Source organism: Rissa tridactyla, chromosome 1 (assembly GCF_028500815.1).
Source record: "Rissa tridactyla isolate bRisTri1 chromosome 1, bRisTri1.patW.cur.20221130, whole genome shotgun sequence".
Taxonomy (NCBI): Eukaryota; Metazoa; Chordata; class Aves; order Charadriiformes; family Laridae; genus Rissa; species Rissa tridactyla.
Genome location: NC_071466.1, coordinates 163,632,393 through 163,655,457, shown reverse-complemented (window position 1 = coordinate 163,655,457; position 23,065 = coordinate 163,632,393). Strand labels below are relative to the sequence as shown.

The following is a 23,065-nucleotide window of genomic DNA, read 5'->3' as shown; positions in this document are numbered from 1 at the left end:
GGCATTATTTCTGTCTGTCAGTGTACTGATAACACAGTTTGAAACTTGATAATACAACTTGAAACTGTAAACTAATCATCCCGTTAGAGTTAGAAAGTGCTTGTTCGATCTCTGCATAGAGCTCTGCACACTTGGTTGACAGATTGTGAGGACACCTTTGTCAGAATTATTATGTTTTGACCATTATGGTTTTTTGTATTTGTAGCGTACTGGAGACAGACTGATAGTCTGATCTAGTACAGCAAATCCCATGTACAGTCAGAGAGAAGGCCTCCAGTATTTTATCTTTATATGCTAAACGCTTCTGCATGAAAAACAATTACCAGCGCACATTCATGCACAGAGACAATTTTAGAAGTTTGTCCACATCCTAAAATAATCCCTGTTTAGAATGCAGGGTTATGGAGTCTTTCTCCTGTGCCAGAACTCATCTGTACCTTGGAGTGGCTACAACCTGGAAACATGATATTATTTAGGTAGAATAGTTTTTAAAAAATAAACAGGGAATGCCAGAGCTCTAAGGGTTAAAGTTTGTACTCTTAAGGATTACTGGGGGATTTGTGATGATGAGATAATAAAAAAAATTGGGGAACTAGAAAGGAAAGTCTAGAGAACACGAGGCATACAGTCAGTGCCTCAGGGAAAAGAATGGCTTGTAATTAGTACCGTACACTGCTCTCAAAAGATAAAGCCATATATAAAAAAGGTTACCGAGTCGGGGAGAGGGAGGGAGGATGAACTTGGAGCTCCAAGAGAGCGGAAAAAAGAGTTTCAGCATGTATTGGTGTATACTGTTCATTTAGGCATTCCAGACATTTTTTGTCTCCTAATATTTTGCAGTACTGACCTGTGATCTTAGTACCAGGATAACGTGTCCATTCTTAGCAAGCTAATTCCTCAAAGGTTAGTATCCCCTGCTTAGATGTTATTTAAATGGTTCTTTAGCATGATTCTCTAATCAGCAGAACAATTAAAAAAATTTAAGGCTACAGGAAGAACTCAGACCTTTCCAAGATCACTTTTTGCATTCTCATTTATTTGAAATCATTCTAGAAACAGCGACTACGCTTCAGAGACAGCTTTCTGGGCTAAAGCTAAAAGAAAAATAAGATGCCTTTTCTCTCATCCAGATTACCCAGCTGGGTAAGCCTGATGGCTGTGGGACAGTAATGACCAAACATCAGAAGTATCTGAGTAAAAGCATCAACTGACTAGAACGGCTATTATCACGGGAATCAGTTTGTACCTTGAAGCATGAAGACTATAGTACATACACTTGTCAGCCTAGCTAATATCACAAAATTCTCTTCACGTTTGTGCAAGTCTCTCCCACCTCTCTCTTTTTAAAAAAGTGCTTATTGGAAATCGTATTTAAAATTAAACTGTCACTATAAAATGCAGAAACAAGACAGCCTTGCCCAGTGATAAAGAAACAAGATCAAGAATCCAGTTTCTAAGTCCAGCTCAGCTAAAGATTTGCTGTGCATCCCTGGGCAAGTCACTTCACCTCTCTGTACTGTAGGATACATCTGAAAAATACAGTGTAGCCGTACATGGAGATATGTAAATGGAATGGGGTACTGAAAGCCATACACCTGCATTCTCGGAAGGCCAGTTCATTTTTGCAGATTGTCAAGTTAGTCAAGCTAGTACAGCTTTAGTGCTTCTGTCATCCCAATGTCCTTACATTCATGTACATGGGCCTGATTAGTTATAAAGTGAGAGCATTCATACTCACCTATCTTAAGGGCAAAATGCCCATCAACAGGCAAAAATGTGTGTAGATGTTAAGATAAAATGCTTATATAAGAAACGCAAAGTTACTGTCATATAACCCCTCACGGTAATATAATTCCTTTGCTGCTGCCCAAATGTACAGTGAATGGTGGAAAACTAAGCTGAAAAGACTAAAAAGTCTCCTTCAAGGGAGCTGCAAAATAAAGATTTTTAATAGATATCAAGGGATTTATGGATACCATTTGTGTTGACTGGAATATGGCTTGCAGCCAGCCCTGAGCTTCAGATCAAGTGTGTGATGGTCATTATACTGTGTATAGTGATTTGAGGAACTGAAAGAAGTCAAAATAACTACGCTCCTCTTAAACCAAAACCAGACTCTGGAGAGAAGGGAGAAAAGTAGAGGAAGATGGGGTCTTCTTATATTGTAAAAATTAAAGAAACTAAAATGAGCCCCAAAGACATAGGCATATCAAGTACTGACAGCGATACTTCATTACTGGTAAAACATATGGTATTTTCTCAGTCACAGTAGGTAGGTCATTCTGATTAATACCAGAGACTGAACTTGCCAGTGAGTGTATTTTATGGTATGTATCTTACAGCTTCACTAAGAGGACAATTTCAAGTGAAAATACTGTTAAGGGAAGAAACATAGTGAAGGGAATGAAGATCATTTTCATTATGCCAGGCAGTAAAAATAAACCAAAAGAGACTGCCTACAGCAGTAGTTCCAGACCTGTGGCTTAATAGCAACCTCTTGCCTGCCAAACTTTCAGATATTGCTTGTGGCCACAGAGAGCTGCTGTCAAGCTGCAAATTGATGGGGAGGGCAAAGTATAACATTGTACGGAGGGCATTACACCTTCACTGCTCAAGCCTTTGAATCAGCAAAAATGGAGGGCACTGGTGTACGGTTGCAAGAGTAGAAGGTAAGCGTGGGGGAAAAAAACCAAATTCTGTGTGATTAGGTAAAGGAAGACAAAGTTTGAAGAGAAAAGTGATATATTTTATTAGAGTAATGACTATAACTTATAAAAACCAGACAAGCTTGCAGACATGCTATACCTTCTGCAAACTAATGTAAGAAGGTATAAGAAAGAGAGCAGGACAGACAGCTAACTTGAGCACAGAGCCCTGGTTTGCTGGGAGTGGTGCAGAATTATATCTTGTGAAAGACCAATTTTTGTTTTGCCCAGGCAGATCCCTCAGTTGTAACAATTTCAGGAGATGTGTGCGGAAGGTAGAGATGAAAACAACTTCAAAATCCAGACAACAAAACTAAGCTAAGCTTAGATGTGTACATTTCACATTGCCCATCCATCCACTTCCAGGTTATTCTGCTTTCGTGATAAAAATGGGAATGACAGACAGCGCTACATTGTATTTTATCTCTTATTTGTGGGATTGTCAAGTTTGGAAGCAAGAAAGAAACAGAAGTTAAGTATCACTAGATAAGAAAGTAAGGGGAATTGCTTCACTCTGACACCAAAAGAATTTTTTCACCAAGCCACTACTAAGGGAACATGTTTTCTCCATGTTTGCCACGGGTCATTTCACCATCACGTAAAAGCCAGGGTTTATGTAATATTCAGAGACCTGGGTGCACAGGCTAAAGCACAGGCCTCTCTCTCCTTCCGCTTAGAAGTGGATGACCAGCATTGCTAGCTGAATCAGCTAGTCTTCCATGCCAAAACATAGCTGGGCAACTCTTTCTTATCCCAAAACCCTGCTCCTCCTGCCATGCTCATTTGCTAAAAACTCAGTCATAAACCGTTCCTCTCCAGACAAATATAAATGTGACAGCTTCTCCCACTGCTACTGAAGACAGTTTAGATTATTATTTTTTCTAAGAAAGTTTTGTGATGACAGCATACTTCTAAATCATGTCTTGGAGACCGATGCCCTTTTTGCTCACAGGTTAACTGCAAGACAAGTCAAGCTTTATGAACCTTCTCTATGTACACAGACACACATGAAACACACGCAGACCTTGCCATACAGCTCTGTAGCACTCCTTTATAAAGAAATGTCTTCTAACTATACTGCATATTACAGTTACAATGCATCAAAAAGCTTTACAAGAACATTAAAAAGCAACTGAGGAAAAATTACATTCATGCCTGGCCCCTCGAGACCCCACCACATTCCACAACAGACACTAAAAGAAGGGTCAACGATGCCAGATCTACAGTTGTCAGAAGCATTTTTCTTTCTAGACATCTTGCCCCCATCGGTACAATCACACTCAGTGTCTCAGAGCCACAATACTCTGATCTCTGTCAGAGCAACCTTAAATTTTCTGGAAAATCTGGGTATCTCTTTGCTTTGTGCTTCTGACTGAAAAAAAAAAAAAAATAATTCCCCATTCATTATTTTCTTTGCTCTGTTCCAATAAATACCCTCCTTCTGAGCACAGTCCTGATCCCCCATTGACAAGGAGAAAAACTTGATGGACCTGCAGTGGAAATGAAGACACATTAAATCTTGAGCCTTGCAGCTAAGACCTTACTTGTTTAACTCTACAGAAAATGTGATGCTAATTTAGCCAACACATCTAGCCTTAAAACTTCATAGTCAAAGAAGCAAGCAGTGGAGGAGATCTGTACCTTTGAGGCAGGTGGCTGCACTCTGCTGTTTCAGGATCTGTGTTGAGAAAAAGCAGTGGGGAATAGCACGAGTCTCATAACAAGATTAACGAACTCGCCTCCTGTCTTCAGCACAAGTGCTTAGCAAGGGACGAAGTCTGTGGAGCCATGCGGGATGCGTAAGTCTTCACTGCGGCATCTTCGCCTCTCCCTTGCAAAGCGCAGCCAATCAAGCTGGCAGGGTGCAAACCACAAACCACACAGGGAACTCACAGGCACGGTAGTTTACCGAGCTGGGTGTGGGACTCAGCTTACTGTGGTTTTAGTCTCTTACTGTGAGGGTTACAGCTACTCTAGAACAGTTTCTCTGAATGCACAGCTGTTTGCTGCTCCAGCTGCATGTCATGTGCTGGGGCACCCCATAACCTGCTTAATGCTCAGGTATTTAATGTATCTATCTGGAAAGCACTGGCCCCTTTGGACACAAGTAGGGATCCCCAGGAGCAAGCTGTCAAATGTCTCCTAAAACATGCCGTCTTCTCTAATACAGAGTGACAGTGGTGGTCATAAGCTACCCGCATTTGAACTTGTGGAGCACCTCTGCTGCCACACATCCCATTTGACATGGCAGAGTCCATGGGTTCATACACACAGTGCACCCACATGTGAAGATGTGCTCGTATCTCTGTGTCCTGGTTCAGGTAGAATACAAAGACCTCCTTGTGCCTGGGTAGGCACAGGCCAAGAGGGAGCTGATGTGAGAAAGAGCCCAGGATTTTACCAGATTCTGCAATTGGTGTGAACCAGAGGTCTGTCTTCAAGCTGTGAGAAAAGAGGTATGAAAATCTGATTATTGTAAGAACACAGAAAAGGCAGCTTTGCCTATTTAGTTGTTGCATCGGTTTAGTCACTACCAGGGGTGCATCGCGGGAGGCCGGTGGCCTGGACAGACTGACTGATCTACCCAAAGCAGCGACAATTTGTCTGGCCAACAGCTCTTTCAGAGGGCAAAATATTTACGGACCACATAAATGCCATAAAAATTAAAAAAAACCCCTATAATTACGGCTTTCTCCTCAGGTGAGCAAAGGCTGAAAAGCCACTGCTGGGTCACCGCACCAAGCTGTCCCCCTCATACCTCAGCCGGTTCCTCTTCCCGCCAGCCCCACAGAAAATGACAGGGGTCTCCCGGCCCCCACGGCAGGGGCTGGCGAGAAAGCTGATTGGGCAATAAGAGGAAGTGGTGGGCTTAAGAAGGTGATTGACAGCCCCTCAGGGATGAGGAAGGCTTGGAAGCAGGGAGGGATGGGGCTTGAAAAGATGAATCACAGCTCCTTTTTGAATGCAAGGACCCTATGGGGGAAGGGAGGGCTGGTTGATAGCATTCTGATTGGAGTAGGAGAGAACGGGGGCGGGTGTTTGCAGGTGACTGGCAGCTGTTTGAATCACCCGGGGAAAAGGTTACACAACAGTCACGGCCGTTCCGGCTTCCTGAGGTAACGGGGAGGAGGGAGAGGGGCCGCGTGAGTCCGCCCGTGTGCCCTCACCTACGTCAACCCCATTGGTAATTAACTCCATACATTAATTACACTGGGGCAAGAGTTACCCCCGCCCCGTGCTCGTCCTGTGCCTGTTTGGGGTCTGGCCCCCCTGAAAGGCTGTTTTCCTGCTGTCTTCCCTGCCCTCAGAGCTCTGGTCCCTCCTCCTGCCTGAGGGCTGGCAGGTGCCAGCAGGGCCCCTGTGGGAGAAGGGACATGGGTGACTGGAAAACTGGTTGCTACTGGAGAGCAAAGGGCCCCTTAGGAAATGGAGCCCTTTGCCGTGGCCCACAGGCTGCCTGGTGCTGTGCCTGCAGCCGTTAGCACCAGGCATTTCAGAGAAAAGTAAAAAGGAGTTGACATCAAGTGAAATTTCTCCCTGCAGCCATCACTCTAAGACCACTTAAAATCATAGCCTAAAAACATAATCTAAATTCTGTCTGGTAGGCGGTAAGCCAGGAAGGGACCATTTGCTGCAGCTGAAATAGATTCATAAATTATCAAGTTCTTGAGTCAGTGAGATCCACACCACCCTGATTTCTTGAAGCCACTTTTCTTGACTTTGTACCAGTTTGAGGATCTGGATGGGATTCCATTTCCTTCAGTGTGGTTCAAATGGTCCGTGCTTTTTCCCTGCTGCTCAAAAGCAGCAGAAAAAAAGTGTTTTAAGTCCTATGTATTGTTGACTTTGAAGGACAAGCAGCCAGGTTGCTCAGGTTCAATATGTGTCCCTCAAAAGAGCACAGGTGTTACAAACAGAAATGGCCAAATTTTATTGATAATATTGAAATCTGTAGTATTGATAACAAGTATTCTTAATAATTATTATCTTTAGTCCAAAAAGTTACAGAGAAGGATTACTTTGTTTTGTGAATTTCTACTAAATTACTCTCTTGTCATTTTTAATCGTTTAAATACTTCCAATATGAAATGTTCTGATTTTCAGTTTAAAACGGCTCTTTATCTCAAAATTTACTTTGATTTGAATAAAAAGGTAAAACCATCTTAAATTAAAAAAAAAATATTTTTGGGCAAAACACAAGTTTCCATTTGGCCTAAGATAAAATACTCTCAACTATTCAGCCAAAGATATTTTTTGTTTTGCATTAGAGACATCAATCTTGCAAGTAAACTAAAAATCAGTTATATATGCAGCATTGTAGCACTAATCACACAGAGTTGGCTCAAGAACAGAGGCACAGAATGGAAGAATCAAATGTTAATGTCTTGTCTACTAACACTAAGACCTAAACAGTGCTCAGCTTCATTTATATGACATGATTTGTCTGACATTAACTGACAAACAAAACAAAAGACAGGAAATTAATGCATGGCTATATCCAGGCTTCAGGCCTTCATAGTCTCAATGGCTCAATTTGAATATTATTTAAATGCAAACATCTACCAATTTTATATCCCAGGGTGGGATTTTTTGGTCCTTTTTTGTTTGTTTGTTTTTTTGGTTGGTTTTTTCCAGAGGAGAATCTTTTAGGCTAATAGCTTGTTTTGGTGGTGAGTCAATCATATTGTCATATTTTTATCCCTAGCACATCCTAGCTTTTTAGTGTCTTAGGGTACTAGATAAATAACTACATCTGAGCATTTAGAGTATATGATTTGTCAATGTAGAAGTCCTGTGTGGTATTACCTACAAAATACTTGTACTGTAATGCCATGTCACTGTAGTACATTCTTTTTACATCTCTGAAATATTCCTGACCTCCTGGAGTGAGTGAGAAGTGTATTGTTCATGTTGTTCTTTTTGTATGTGTATAGAACATCAAGCTGTCACTCTTGAACTTTTCACCATTTACTAAACCCAAAGAAACAGAAGAAAGCACGACATGCCCTGCTTGTTGAGAACGCGCCTCATCAAAATCCTAGACCTACAGAAATCAAACTGAGTGGGGACCCAGCTAAGGAAACCATGGGTACTAAGTTTTCTGTTAAAGCAAATTAGGATTGCAAGAGGTTTTTCTAATCGACTTGTAAAAACAAAGCAAATCATTGCATGCTGCCATATAACCAATGTCACAGTGCAACTCTGACAGAGAGAAACATACAAAGGCAAAAGAGGAATCTCATGATTCAAGTTTTTAATAGCTTCATTGAAACATATGATAAAATCAGTTTCAGCAGGAGAGAGACAGATAAAAATGGACTCCATTTGAAGTGCAAACAAGAAAGAGACACAGGGAGTTGTAAAACATACAGCACCCTCCTCATAAAGATCCCACTTTCTCTCAGTTCCAAGTGTTTGCAACTGTCTCTCCCTGTGAAATCTTAATTAAACCAATATATTTCCCATCTAAGTCATTTGAAGATGTGAGTAGTTTGATAAAAAGGTTAATTAGCTCTATTCTTAAAAAAAATTAAAAAGGTACCGTTTTGATCTTTTGCTTGAAATTCACGCCTATCCTTGCATTAAAAATATCCCTCAATCTGGTAGCTAGCAGACAGGAGAAGCATGCTCGTAAGTGGGGCTGTGTGGAGGGGGCTCAGATGGAAAACAAACATTTGTTATGAAGTTTAATATTTTTACCTTTTTTTTTCTTATAATGTGTATTACAGATTAGCTCCTTTCTTGAGGCTGGGTGTTTGTCAGGGCTTAAAATCAAATTGAAACATGATGAAGGCGGTCCCTTCTGTGGTGACTCAGCTGGGAATTGCACAGAAATCTACACAGCCTGATGCTAACTAATAAAAGGAAGAGAGAGGAACAGGAACATCTCATAAAGCTGTGAAATGACAATTCTCAAGCATCATTTAAATCATTTGGAGGCTGCATTCCCTTTTTATGCTATTACTGCATTGACTAAAATGCACCTCCTATGGAGTATACCAGCTGTGAAAGCTGACAGATCCAAGCGGATGAGTCTAGAAACACTGTTGTTACAGTTTAGCAGAGCAATTCACAGACAAATGGAAGCTCTTGTTTTAATTTCTTCACCTCTCTGCTCTTGTTTAGAGCCCTTTGACAATTCTGTAGACAGAAGGGTTGCAATAAATTGACATGAGACATTTCCTTCCCTTCTCCCTGGTTGAAGATACTGTCCTTTTGCTGTAATGTAACTTTCACTGGGTCTGACATTTGCATTTGGATCTTGTTATAGGTGTGATCAAAATGCTAGCTACGGTAGCACCATAAGTCAACTGAAGCTGTGGTTTAATAATAGAAGATGTTAGGCTATATTTAAACAAGCCTACTGGAAAAGAAAATCATCCATTTCTGCAGTGTTCTTGGTAGACTTTACATTGGGAAACACCTGAATATAGTGTTTTCAACCTCTAAACATCAAAACACTTAATTATTATGGCATACATTACTGAGTAAAACCAAGCCTTCTAGTTTGGTGTCAAATTGTAGTCTCTCCAAAAGGAGAGGCTAGGCTTGTTCTCTGTATTTTCTCCTTGGGTCTGTCACGGTGGATGTATTTTTTGTTAAGGACAGTTAAATGGGACCAAAAGGTTATTGCAGAAAGCAGTTTTTTCTGTCTTCCAGTTCTGTAATTTTGCTGCTGTGCAATCCCAATGTTGGCTGTTTTACGCAGATGAGAAGTGGAGAACAAGATTATTTCTGTCTCTGCTTCTTTCTCCAGAATTTTGAGTGAATGCTATCATGTTTGAGCTGTTACATTTGCAGAACTGTGTTGAGTTTTCTGATTTGGAGAATAGAATAAGCATCATGAGAAATGTCTGGCATCACTTACTCATTCTAGATGCAAAATAACTTTTTACCTATGGCACTCAGGAGGCACATGAAGAACTTTATGAAAAATTATTCTGAGGCCAAAGGTTTTACTTTTGTCAGGGAAGCAACTTTTAATGATCCTTGGGGCCCCCCAGGTTCACTAATGTGAGAGATCAGTGAGCTTACACACAGTGCAGTTTCTCTCTTTCCGAGACATGCACCATGGTATGCCACAGGATGAATGACTGTGGAAAGAACTGGAGGCAGGTGTGTAAGTGCTTCACACGGTTGGATTATTTTATCAATAATGTATCAGAGAAAGTCCAACAGGGCCTCTTCAACACGGAGACACTGACGAATTTTCATTATATGGATAACACTGGAACGAATCAAGGATGACTTGAGAAGGCCTGTCATTTCAAATTAGGATGTTTGGGGGGGATTGTTTAAACTAATTGCTCAAGGAAAGAAAGCAAGTAATTACAGTTGCACAAAGAAAGCAGAAAGAGAGTAAGGGAAACCAACTTTTCTGTGTTATTTTCAGAAAAAAAGACTTAAAAGTACCAACACCTTTACAAGCAAGAACTTAGGAAATCACTGCTGATGTTAGGCTTACGTATCAGTGGAAATGTTTTTGGATATAAAGACAGATGAGCTGAAACGTCAAAAATTGAGAAGAAATTAGCATCCATTTGGCATTCCTGAAAATTACGGGCTTGTAAATAAGCAAGACAAACTAATATTTCCTGGCCCTAAAATACATATTAAAATAGATTGGTGTTTATATTGCTCTCTCATAGTTATATTTGCCTAGATTAACGAAGGGAATTGCACCAGAGAAGACAGTTCGACAGAATCTGTGTATACAAGTTCCTAGTTATATGAGGACTAATGTGAGAATAGGGTAATTAACGTGGCTGCTCAGCGCTGCGATAGCCCAGACAACTTAAGTTACTAAGCAGCACCCCAGGTGTATGCCAGTTAGGAAGCAAGTGCTGAAGCAGTTTCAGCCAGCAGGTTTGCTCATTCTGCAGTTCTGACAGATGCCACTGGCAGAAACAAGTTGGTTTTGAAGCATATGTGATTTTGCCAAGAAATCATACTAAAGATGCCATAATGCTCGTAAGAGCACTACAGTAATGTACAGGGTCAGGCAAAAGGCCCAACTGGCCCAGTGTCCTCTAGCTGAGAGTGCCGATAAGATCTATTTACAGCAAATGTGCAGGAAGAAAAGAAACAAAGTGAGCCTCCTCTTAACATTCCTTCCAGAAATTGTTCCTTGCAACAACCTAGGGGCTTGTTGAGACAGAGTTTGTATTTGAACAATTGTATTTAAGAGCCACTTATTTTCTGTAAATTTGTCCATTTATATTTTTGCCCTTCACTACACTGTGGCAATAAATGCCACAATTTACTTAACGCACAGTATGGAGGAATACTTCCTTCTTTTTGTTTAGAACGACTACCTGGTAATTTTGGTGACACAGGTTTGTTTGTTACTCTTGAAGAAGTTAGGTTACGCTAACTTAATGGACTTCAAGTCAGTCGTCCAATTAAGTTTACATTTAAAGTAAAGACTCAATGTTTACTGCTTAAACCTCTTTGCCACTGACATTTAAGTAACTTTTTCTATTTCATAATTAATCAAATTGGTTGAGAAACTTTGTAGTTCAGGAAATCTGTAAGAGCATATAAAAAATGTTATCTTTATGTTCGATATCATCGCTAGACATTGTTTTTAGCTCTGAACCTGCAAGAAGTTCTTGTTAATTACTGTCTAACATCTTTACAGTGAAAAGAAATGGAAATGCCAATCAATTCACAGTAGAAAATATCCACATTACAAAGACAATTACCTGGTTCATATCAATTATTCCACCTGCTAGCAATCCCTGCAGAGAATCTGAACCTAAGAGTGGCTATGGAAAGTGAACTTCCTATTGTTCATCCTATTGTAGAGTGCTGCTTCTTGCATGTTACTGACACACTGATGAAGGAACAAGAGTCATGTTCTATTCTTGTCCATATGATAATTGGTATCTACTAGATAGAGGAGTTGTGTATTTTATATATTGTCATCTGGCACATTATATGAGAATCCCAATTTTGAAAACTACTTCTAAGGAAAAGAAAGAATGAAGCACAAGCAGAGCACGAGTGTTTTCATTCAAAAAGAAATCAAGGTAGCTCTTGCCTATATTTTCTATATGTTAGACTTTTTAAAAATTAAATGAAACACCTTGGAACTATTATCAGAAATTCAAAGCCAGAGAAACAATCTTCTTTTCCTTCCCACTTCTTCACTGAAAATACAGCACTCTCAGTTAGAACTAGGGTTATTTACATAGGACACAGAATTGCTCATCAAGTCAATTTGCATTCTTTGGAACAAATAGATGGATTACAGTATTATGTGTAAAACTTATTCCTGCTGTAGTGATCCGTGAAATTGCAGTTAATTTTGCTGAAATGGACCATTATAGTTTTAAGTAGAAGTGAAAGAAAATGAGAAAGAAGAGGTAAACTGCTAGGAACTGAACTTCAAATACAAGATTAAATTATTAGTAGGAACGCAGCACTGCTGGGAACAGCATGAGCTGCTAGATGAAGCCACTGACCTGTTGGCTTTCAGACACAACCAAGTATCCACCTTGCCATAGTAAATTAGATGAATTATTGGTAGTGATGGGCCTGTCACATTGCACATTCATGTCCCCAAGTGATGTATGTGAAAGTGAATTCCCGCTGCTACAAGCTCCATACAGCTCCTACTGGCTTTGAGGTGCCAACAGCATGCATCTGTTCTGTGCAACGAAATAATTGCATTGTGACACTTCTATAGTACAGCTGTGCATAATGATTTTCCTTGATTTTATACTGATAGATGAGATAAATTCAAGACTGTTTAATGATTGTACAAAAATCTGGGGGCTATGAGATTAGACTGAGAAAAACTCTAACTGTACCATGAGAATTTGCATTTCAATGCCCTTTTTTTCCTCTCTCAGCAAAAGATGGCATGTGCTTCCATCTCATCACTGCTTAACTTGAAAGTACTATGTGGTTTAATGTGGTTTCAGAACAAGTCAGAAAAAACAACTACCACTTGGTCACTCAGTTCTAAGAGGTGTGTCACTGTCTTAACTAGCTATTGCCCTTCACCTGAGTTTTGATAACTGACAATACATGCAGTCTTACTCCATCCCATTTGTGAAGTAAAATACCTTAACTTCAAAAGCCCTCTGAAAAGCAATTTGAAAGCCCTTTACTTATCAATGATCAGAAGTAACCACCTGAACTACCAGCTGTAACTCCAATTAATTTGTCCGTCAGGTCAGACTATTTAGGACACCCCAGGCCAAAATTCATCAGTGTGACACAATAGGGAGACAAGGGTGTTACCAGATTCAGTGATTGAAAAAATTACCAACAATAGAAACAAGGAATGAAAAAGTAATACAGACAAGGAGATCTTAGTACTGAATTTTCAGGTTTATAATTCTAAATTAGACCTAATCCAGAGGTCTTTCAGGGTCTGCAACCTGTCTGTTGAGGCATTCTATAGCATATGTTAATGTCTCTGCTCAGCATGCCAAAACCAGGAAAAAATCTGCCTTATCTTCCCTTTCCTATGGTTCCTGACAGCATCAGAAGAAGTAATATGACAAACAGGCATCAATATAATTAAAACATAACTAGGTGTTGTACCTCCTATACTATGCTGTCCCCTAAGAGGGCTACTATCGAAGGCTGTTCACCAACATTGTATTTCTTTCAGCTCCTACAAGAATTTCCTCGTTCAAATAAACGTCAACCTAAACAGCTCAAGCTTAAATTTTAAGAACATATGTTCTAAAACCTTAGTTAAAAATGAAAATGCTTTCCATGCTAAAAAAGTGCTCTCTGTTAAAAATAACTGTTAAAAAACCCATAAAATGCAAAAAGTAAAAACTATAGGTCAATGGTTTTAGAAAAAGGGGAAAATTGAAGCATTTAGGAATAAAGTAATGGGGGTCTGTCATAGTACTCTCTTGTGTAGTCACAAATAGAGTTGTATTATGTTTAAATCTAGCAAACATTTCTGTGTCTCAGTCTGTGTGTCTGTTTTCTTAGTCAATATTTGGTACAACTTGGGTTTGACCAACAGATTTAATTCAAAACTGGAATGGTGGGGTCTATTGACGGTTAGTCTTAAAATAGCGTGATAGAAAATGCATTGGGATTCCACAACCAGGAAAACAATTGCTTTGGGTGACAACCGAGGTGCCAGTGCAGAACTAGGAAGAGAGCATCACTAGGGGAATAACAAGTAGTCAGTTTAATGGACTCTTGTTCAAACTGTGCAATAGCATTGGGACTGAAAAGTAGAGAGACCAATACCAGAAGAAAAGGCATGCTGTAGAAACTGTAGATTAAACGCTCTGAAAAGGTGGGTAGAGATCAATAGAGTGGTTACAGTAGATTTCTAACACAGCTTTCTTTATGCTTCATCTCAGCTACAGACGTCTTGTATAATTTAGAGACTACTGGTATGCACACAAACTATATAGGATGTATAGGTAAAGGGAGAAGTTAATTCTTTAGGGTTTAGGCAGGGTTCAAAAGAGTCCTCCGCTTTCCAGGTGGATCACTACTTTCATAATAAAATATCAGATCATATTCACTGTGAAATTCACTGTGTATGCTATTGTTAACTAAGTCAGTATGGCTCTGTGCCACAAAACAGAGAAATCGCCCATTGGTAGCATATTTTCAGTTATTTTGGTACAGCTTTTACATATATTGGATATTACAGCGGTCTAAAAAACATCAAGGCTATTTATTCATGAGTAAATAATTCTACATAACATTTAAACTATAAAATGAAAGGAGGGGAAACTTGTGAATAATTAATGTTGCCAGGAGTTAATTTTGTTTAGATAACCTTCTAAAATGCTGTAAATTTCATTTGATCTGAAGCCGCAGTAGGAAACGTCACAAAAGAAGCCAGTGTTTAATATCAGAAAAAAATCTACTCAGAATTTTTGGCTTTTTTTCCTGAGACTTAAATGCCAAATATTGAATACAAAGTTACAGGACGTGACTATTCAAGTTGGCATACCATCCAAACCAACTAAAGTCACTGTGTACAGTCTCTTGCTGCACCTTTCACCCTGACCATCCTAAATATTTCTGCATTTTAGATGCAGTCAGTATAACATAAATGATATCATGTTGTCTAGTTTCGCCAAGAGAAAAACAGAAGTGCTGCAATTTTTGGACAGGGTGACAACAAATCTTGTGTGAAATGACAAACTCATTTCAAACAGACAGAAGATTATATCTGTTTCTGTTGGTGGGGGTGTATGGTCTACCTGCTGCAGCTATCGTGGAGAGAAAGTATATGAAGTCCTTGCTAGGCCTTCCTCTGCAATAACATCTAAGATTTATCTGTGTAGCAAATCCAGGTGCAGGATAGCAGGAGGCAGCTCCACGTTTATGTCAGCCATAGCGTATGGTCAGCAGTTGGCAGGCATGCTGTGTTTAGGCATTGTGAGGTCTTCAAACACGGCTTAATGTTGCCATGCCATATGTACTGTAATATCTAATCACCATGGGAGTAGAGTCTAGTGTTTCAGCACAATTTATTTGTTGGCTGATAATAAATCACTCAAAATGCTATACGTTACTAGTATTTTATTTTTTTTTGAACCAAGACAGAGAAAACCACTATAATCTACAGCTTTTCTGCTTTCTATCTCCCAAGCTTGCTTTTTCCTTCCCACCAGACAGGAGACATAGCCTTCTCCCTCTTCCAGAAAACTTAAACATTTTCAGACGAATAGTTTCAGCTGATCTATTTGTCAAATATTTGGAATATTGCATAGCTCCCAAGAGAATAAACTTCAGAAATTAATTTTCTATGTGAGATTAAATCATCATGATATAAAAGAAATTCCTAACAGCATACGCTCCTTTCTTTTTTTTTTTTTTATTTTTTTTTGCATTTCAATAGTTCCATATTGCAATGTTACCTTCAAACAGACTTGCATGGGAATCACCAGAATCTTTGATATGATTAAATTTTTTTTCCACACTAAATTCTGTTTACAGTTAACTGTGGAAAAAGAATAATCATACCAAAACTAAGAAACTGAAGAATCAAGGTGCCTCCAATGTGCACAAAGAATATGTATCTCTCATTCTTAGCCCCATAACATTTTATTTTCAAAGAAAATTGATGCTGAAAGATACACCTATGTAAACTGTTCACAACAGAGCAAAGGGAGTTTTGGTTTTTTTTGTTATGATTCCTACAACTATGTAGAATAATCCAAATATATTCAAATTTCCAAAGGGAATCATGCCATTCCTTCCTCTCCGCTCCACCTGTGCACTTGTGCAGGAAGTTGTACTCATGTAACCCCAGTGGAGAACGTAATAACTTTTAAAAGGATTAATTGTTTTTTTCCAGTGTAGCTCCATTAATCTCATGGTTGAAGCTCTAGGGAAAACTGGTGAGAATCCATGTTGGGGATGAAGAGAGGAGAAGGGAAGTTGTGAGCTTATCCACTTCAACAACTGCCAACCATTGGATGCATTTAGCTGTAGTACGAAATCACACCCTTTTATGCAACTCTGGGAATGATGAGACACTTTAAAGCGTATGTAAATTGCACTGCATTTGCATCCACTCTAAGAACATTTTATGTTGCCAGGACTATGAGAAAAACTATAATAGTGCAAATAAAAAGTAGACCAAATACATGCACTGTTGAATTCAGTCATCTGTAGCTTTCTTTGATCAACTGCCTCTACGGAAAATGTGCTGGATAAGGGCAATTAGTCTATTTACTGAGAAGTCTTCAAGACAGTGAATTTAAACTTTTTTGATCAGTGGAGCCCTAAAGATTGTACAGTTAAGTTGCAGTCTTACGCACAGAAAAAGTAAGCACAATGACAGTAGTCTTAGTTTTCTGAGCTCTCAGATTCCTTAGAAGCAGATGATGCACTTGGTAGATGCACCTTGAAAATTTGGATGAAAGCCTGAGAACACTTTATTACAAAGAAGTTAATATAGCTAATAAAAGTTGCATCATCTTCCTTCAATGTTCTACAGCAGTTACAATATGGATGTGCAAGTCCTAGCATAAAAAAGCTCATTTAACCACATTGAATGTGGTTGTAAAGACATTGTCATTAGCAGTTGCATAATGAATAAAAGTTTTAGTTATACAGTCTTAGCAATGTATGGTTAAAAAACACAGAGTGTGAAAACTATTAAATAATTAGATTTTTGTTCTTTGTTTTTAAATATTAGAAATTCCAGTTTAATCTCCCCTTGGAGGAATAAAGAGGACTTTTTTCCTTTTGTATATCAGCTATATCTGTATTTTATCAATGTAAAAGGTTTTAACTTCCTGTAACATAGTTGTTACCATCTTCACTGGCATACAAGTCTTCTAACTTTTCATAAAATGACCACATATGGACAAAGCTCAAAACACAGTCTCAGATTTTATTACAAGTAAAGGGTCCTGGCTTTTTTAGGCTGATCTACAATCAGAGATGCCCACAAAGGATTAGCTGAAAATACTTTTATAGCATTCTATATGCCTTTAACCAATCCCAAGGATAAAGGTAGATTTTCTCCACCAAAACCAGAATGATATAGCCCTCTCCATCTGTTCTTGGGGGGGGTAGGGGGGTGGTGTGGTGTGTGGTGTGTGTCTCTCATCAGCTTCTCTCCTTTGGCCATGAATTACATCAACAGCCCTCCCTTATTGCCTTCTTACCCTGATAGAAGATTGGATGGTTTTATGGTTGAGTTGTTACACTGGATACAGGCCTACATTATTATTTCTGTCACAGATTTCCTGTGTAGTCTTGGACAAATAATCTCTTTATTCCTCTGATGGTAAAATGAGGCTAACACATCTCAAACTCATGAGGATGTTCTGAAGATCAGTTGATTAGTCTTTGTGAGATACTCTGATATTAGAGAACAGATGCTTCAAAAGAACCAGTACATATACAGCGATATTTGATTTCTGGTCTTCCACAGCTTTTTTTAAAAAAAGCTTTCCACTTAATAAATCCCAGCTGGATGACTGTTCTTTTTTACTCAGCAGCTCTCACATTAGTTTTCTAAGGTGGAGCCAATTTTCTTGCCTTCTTTTTGGAGCTCTTTACCCTTTGCTGATTTAGTACAACGTATCCTTTCCAAACATATTTATTTGCTGCTTTTTATCCTTGCATTCCCAAGTGCCTTATAAATGCACGTCTATAAAAAACTTCAAACAAAGAAATAAGACTGCTGCAGGGATGCCACATAGCAGACAGATAAACAAGCTATTAAATAGTTAGCTATATGGTCCCTTCATGATCATATCGGAACACCTGACATGGGAGGTATGGGAGAAACACCATATATTTTATAGAAACTGCAGGTAGGAGCTTTAATTGTGTATAATGTAACATGATCAGGACACTAAAATTAACCTCCTATTCTTTTAAGTGTAATTTAGGATAATTAACCACTCCAGGTAATAAGGATGTTGGGTTTTATGTCTCATCCATAGTTGACTGCAAGGTCAGCAACTTCTATGGATGTTGGTGTAATAGAAACTCAGAGAAGTATTCTGCATACTAAATTATCATGGCCCGTTTCAACAAAGTTCTGCTTAGAGACTCCTAGCTGAGAACTAAAAAGGCATGGTCCTAATAGTCTAAGTGAAATATGGAAGTAAGAATCCAAAGTGGATGCACATACAACCTGTGTCAATTTAGGGAATTCTCTATGCTTCTGTACATCTCTCTGATGAACTGGATTCTGCAATGAAGAAGTCGACGAGGGCTTGGTACCTTCTCCAGGAAAGACACTATGATTTAGGACACTGCCTGTATGGAAAAAACTACTAAAATCTTTCATACGGCGTAATTTGAAGTAGCCAACAAAAGAATGCACGTACACTAACAGCAACATCTTTTCATTTTCCTTCTGTATTTTTTCACATGTGTCTTAGGAATAAATATTTTTCTCGGGAAATTGCAATCTTAAAAATCAGTTTTTCAACTGCTCCCTACTCCCTTGTTTTGCTCCATGTGTTAAGGGGCATGTGTCTGAGATAATGCAGCAATAATGTTCCTTTTAAAGTAGTAACTAGAAGTGGGGGAGGGAATGCTGATCGTGTTTGCTGGGCATTCACTCATCTGTATAATTTTCACATAAATGAGCAAAACAATCCAGCTTCTTATATTCACGTCTCCCCTGTTAAAAAAGGAAGCGTGTTTCAGACACTGGGGATATAAACACAGAAGGCAGCAGGTGAGAACAGGAGGGCTATGCTGAACTGTGAATCTGTCTGGCTTTGTCAATTATTATAAAGAGTTATAAAATCTGTTAGTATTCAACTCCAGCCATTGGCAGTTGGCATTGCAGTTAATGGACTGAATGATGCCTCAGAGGCATTTTTCTACCCGATTAACTCCAGGAAATTTAACACCTGTGTAAAAAGTACCACCCCTCCCCCCCAATAATTAAAAAAAATTCTCAGCAGAACATTTTTCCCAGGCAGCATCCATGTCACATCAAAACCAGCTTTCTCCAGCACCCAGGCAAACAGCAGCGGCCCAAGAAAGACAAGTTCTTTGAAAATGCGAAATCACCAGAGGCCTATTTTATAGGTGACAGTGATGTATTTAGAGGGGAAGAGTTGATGGATATCTAATGGATTTATTTTTAATCATCATTCTATTCCCCCACTTTCAAGGTAACTAACAAATAGCAAACAGATGGTGTTACCAGTCTTATACTCCAGATGAGAATGTTATCTCAGGAACAGTTGTGGGACCCCAACAACTGAAATGAAGGTAGTGATTTTATCTGTTATCTTTTCCCTCTGGTATAAATGCAGTAAGAACTTTGACTTAACCATGTTTTGCCAAGTGTCTACCATATTCCCAAATACAAGGGACATGGTAGTTTTTTGCCTGGCTTCTACCGACAGGAATCGAACTTCTGTCGCAACAAATGTACAAACTGCCATTTAAAAATTACATTAGAGATACAACTCCACAGTTTGAGAATTAAAGCATTCTCTGGGTCCTCTGTTGGATCTGCAAAGAACGATGTGAAGCTCAGAATACTTCAGGATAGTTTTTGCTGGGACATTGTGGTATCTCAGGGTAGAGTTCATTTTATTTCATATTGTAAAACTGCACTCTGAGATCCCAGTGAGACACCCATTCTGAATTGTGCCACGTACTCACTCACGTTTAATACTGTCTTACGTCATGGGTAATCCTGTTTAAATCTACCAGGTGCTACCCAATATGAATAAAAATGTCACAATTTGACTCAGGGACATAGACAGGGGATGAGGCTAGTTGGCTAAATTGGTCTGGCACCTGGGTACCAGTCAGCAGAAACAAAGCCCCCTGGAATGCAAAACGATGCGTAATTTGCAGGACTACATTTATTAATAGTGAATAAATGCATAATAATGTATATCTATAAAATTGTGTGGGTATTCTAGGGCAAAACTCTTAATGCTGCATTGGGCGCCTGGCTGCTAGTTTCTGCACAAAAAGACTGTTTTAAACTAGTTAATTAGTATCCGGTTATCAATGTCTTACATCTGTCAGGTGTAAGAAATATTTCACCTAGGTAGTTAAAATGTTCACTTTGGAAGCTGTTTTATCCATTACTTACTCAAGGTACGTGCATAATGACAGAGCGCTGAAAGATTTCAAAGCATTGAAGAACCAATAGTCTTCAAGGTAAGGTAAACATGCCTGCGTTCTTCCCTTTATGTCAGAAATAAGGAAGGGCGCTGGTATGACCTATATTGAAACTGGCAAAAAAAAAAAAATCTATGAAATTATCAAGCAGCAACTCATTCCTTAGAGTTTACAGTAGAGAATACAGACCATGGCTGGATCTGAATTCAGCCGCTGGGTAAATGAGATTTTCAGCAATTGAATTGCAGAGAAGCAGGAGAAAAGAGGAATAAAAAAGGAAGAAAATTCAAACCCAAAAGATTTTTATCTGTCCTCAGAGAAGCACTTTTTAAACAAATTGTAACCGGTTATAACTCTACACTGTATGACTGAGGACATATTCTCCAGCCAAGGCAATTAATTCTTTGTGCACTCAGGAGGGGAGAAATATGCCCCCAAATATTTTATGACATCTTATGAGGAAATGGAGGGCAGCCTTATCTCTGTCTTATTCCAGCCTGCCTGTGATGGTTATTTCAGTGGTCTCTGCGAAGACCTGCTGTAAGTGGTTTGCCACCTTCTTGAATACAAATAATTTCTCATAAATTGTGCCCCCTGCTTTTCAAAGAGGCTTGGAAATGATACATTTTTTTTTTTGTTTTAAAAACATTATTATATTATGGCAATATTCCACCATAGTCTTGCCAAGTTTCTTATTAGTATCAGCAGCATCCACCACAATCCAGCTCTTCCCTCTGCTCAGCAAGCTGCCTTCTCAGTGGATGATGAAACTTGGCATGGATAAAGAGTAAATCTTATTAGCGATGCCCACACATGCTGTGCAAGGGCTTGTATGTGATCTATAGTGGTGGAGGAAGACATGAAATCTGATTACAAAAGGGGATTTTGTAAAGGGTTCATCTCTATGGTTGCTCAGTCAGTACAGGCAAAGCTTGCGCATCTCTTTTTTTAAATGATTTAAGATAAAATCTGCTTCAGTCCGTTCTAGTCCGCATAGCCCACAGGAATTTAGGAAAGCAAGGCTTTCCTTTTCCTACCTTTTCATGCTTTGTAATACTAATGTTTAGCATTTGGAAAGTACTTTACTGTTTCAACTCACTGTCTAATTAAATATCACTGTAAGATACTAAGTCCCCTAAAAAGGTAACAGTTATTCAGGCATAGTACTGCACAATGAGATCTTATATTTTGCACTTCTGTTCTAAAAATAGGGAACTGCTGTAATTTCTCACAATATGGTAGCAGCAGGGAAACACTGAATTTTTAACAGTAATGACATTAGGTGGTACTCTTCCTGATGCTGGGGGCCTAATTCTTATTGATGGGAGCACTACTGTAAGGCAACATAAAGAGGTTTTTAGGTGTTTGAAGAGTACCAGGTAGTTTCATTCCCAATTTTGCATCCTGTGCCATGTTCCCCAGTTGCCTAACCTGCTTGCATGTTAGAACGCTCCTGAGCTCCAGCTGGAACCACATCCAGATCTCATTGTAAGGAAGTCTGAGCACACTTCTGGTGTGATTGCAGACCATACCTAGAGCACCCTATTCTAACATGTCATGACTGTCCTTCCTGGAATGTCTCAGAACATGCGTGAAATGCTGTCAGCAACAAACAATAAAACCACAATGCTGGCAAATTAAATATCAGCCTTAACATTATACGGTCATCTATCACAGAATCAAAAAATGATTGAGATTGGAAGGGACCTCTGGGGACCATCTGGTTCAAACCTATGCTCAAGCAGGGCCACCTACAGCTGATTGCCCAGGGTCACATCCAGATGGCTTTTGAATAAGGTGGGAGACTCCACAACCTCTCTGGGCAACTTGTGCCAGCACTTGGTCACCCTCACAGTAAAAAAGTGTTTTCTGATGTTTAGATGGAGCCTCCTGTGTTTCAGCTTGTGCACATTGCCTCTGATCCTGTTAGTTAAAGGGGTTAGAATAGCCTGCAGTGAGCCAGGTAGATAGAAGCTAATCCACATATTTCATTCCTGTTTCCAACTGAAGTGAGTAGCACAGGACTATCCCTCACAAAATCTTTGGTTAATTTCAGGGAAACAAAGATGCAAGACTTGCAGCTCATGGTGAAATGTTCTCAGCACTGTCAGCCACTCCTGGATGCAGGGTTTGGCATTGAACATGTCTTTAATTCCAAAGGTGTAAAGTATTACCTTCAGTCAACTTGACAAGCATTTTTCTTCCAAAATTTAGCCTTCAAACCCACAAATCTCAGCAGCAAGTATCACACAAATCTTTAAAATTGGGCAGTAGCTAGGACCTGCTGCGTTTAACTATCTTTTAACCTTTGCTGAGCTGCTGTTCTTTAAATGACTGCTACAGCTAATTTATTGCCCTTCCCAGCATTATCCATTATTTTTATTAATAATAATTTATTTAATTGCTTCGTCTTGCTTGCATGGTGGAAGATAATATCCATGTCATGGTGATGCAGCACTAACTCTGGGAACCAGCGCTAGTGAAGTCATGGCTGTGTCACAGTGGACAGAATGTTGGCAGGGGCCATGGAACGGAGGAGTCATTGAAACGGCTTGCTTTTCTTGCTTCTCCAGACACCATAAGGGCACGTGACCAAACCATGGCACACTGCTGTCCTCTCCCTGCTTGTTTCACTAAGCTGGAGAGCTGTCAATGCATTAGAGGGCAGATACGATAGCCCCTACCTATACTCTGTCATGGTCTCATGGGGAACTGGAAGGTCTCCACAGCCCTGTGCAAAGGGACCTCTGCACCCTTTCTGCCTGGTTGGCCAAGGACTGGGTCCCACA

At 39.4% G+C, this 23,065-nt stretch overlaps 1 protein-coding gene across 1 annotated transcript in view; it reads right to left on the bottom strand.

Moving 5' to 3' along the window:
- GRAP2 (GRB2 related adaptor protein 2) overlaps positions 1-4,479 on the bottom strand; it is a 43,782-nt gene extending 39,303 nt beyond the window's left edge. The window contains exon 1 of the mRNA XM_054188076.1: positions 4,347-4,479. The gene's annotated coding sequence lies outside the window, so the exon portion shown is untranslated. The remainder of the gene's footprint in view (positions 1-4,346) is intronic.
- Positions 4,480-23,065: the final 18,586 nt, after the last annotated feature.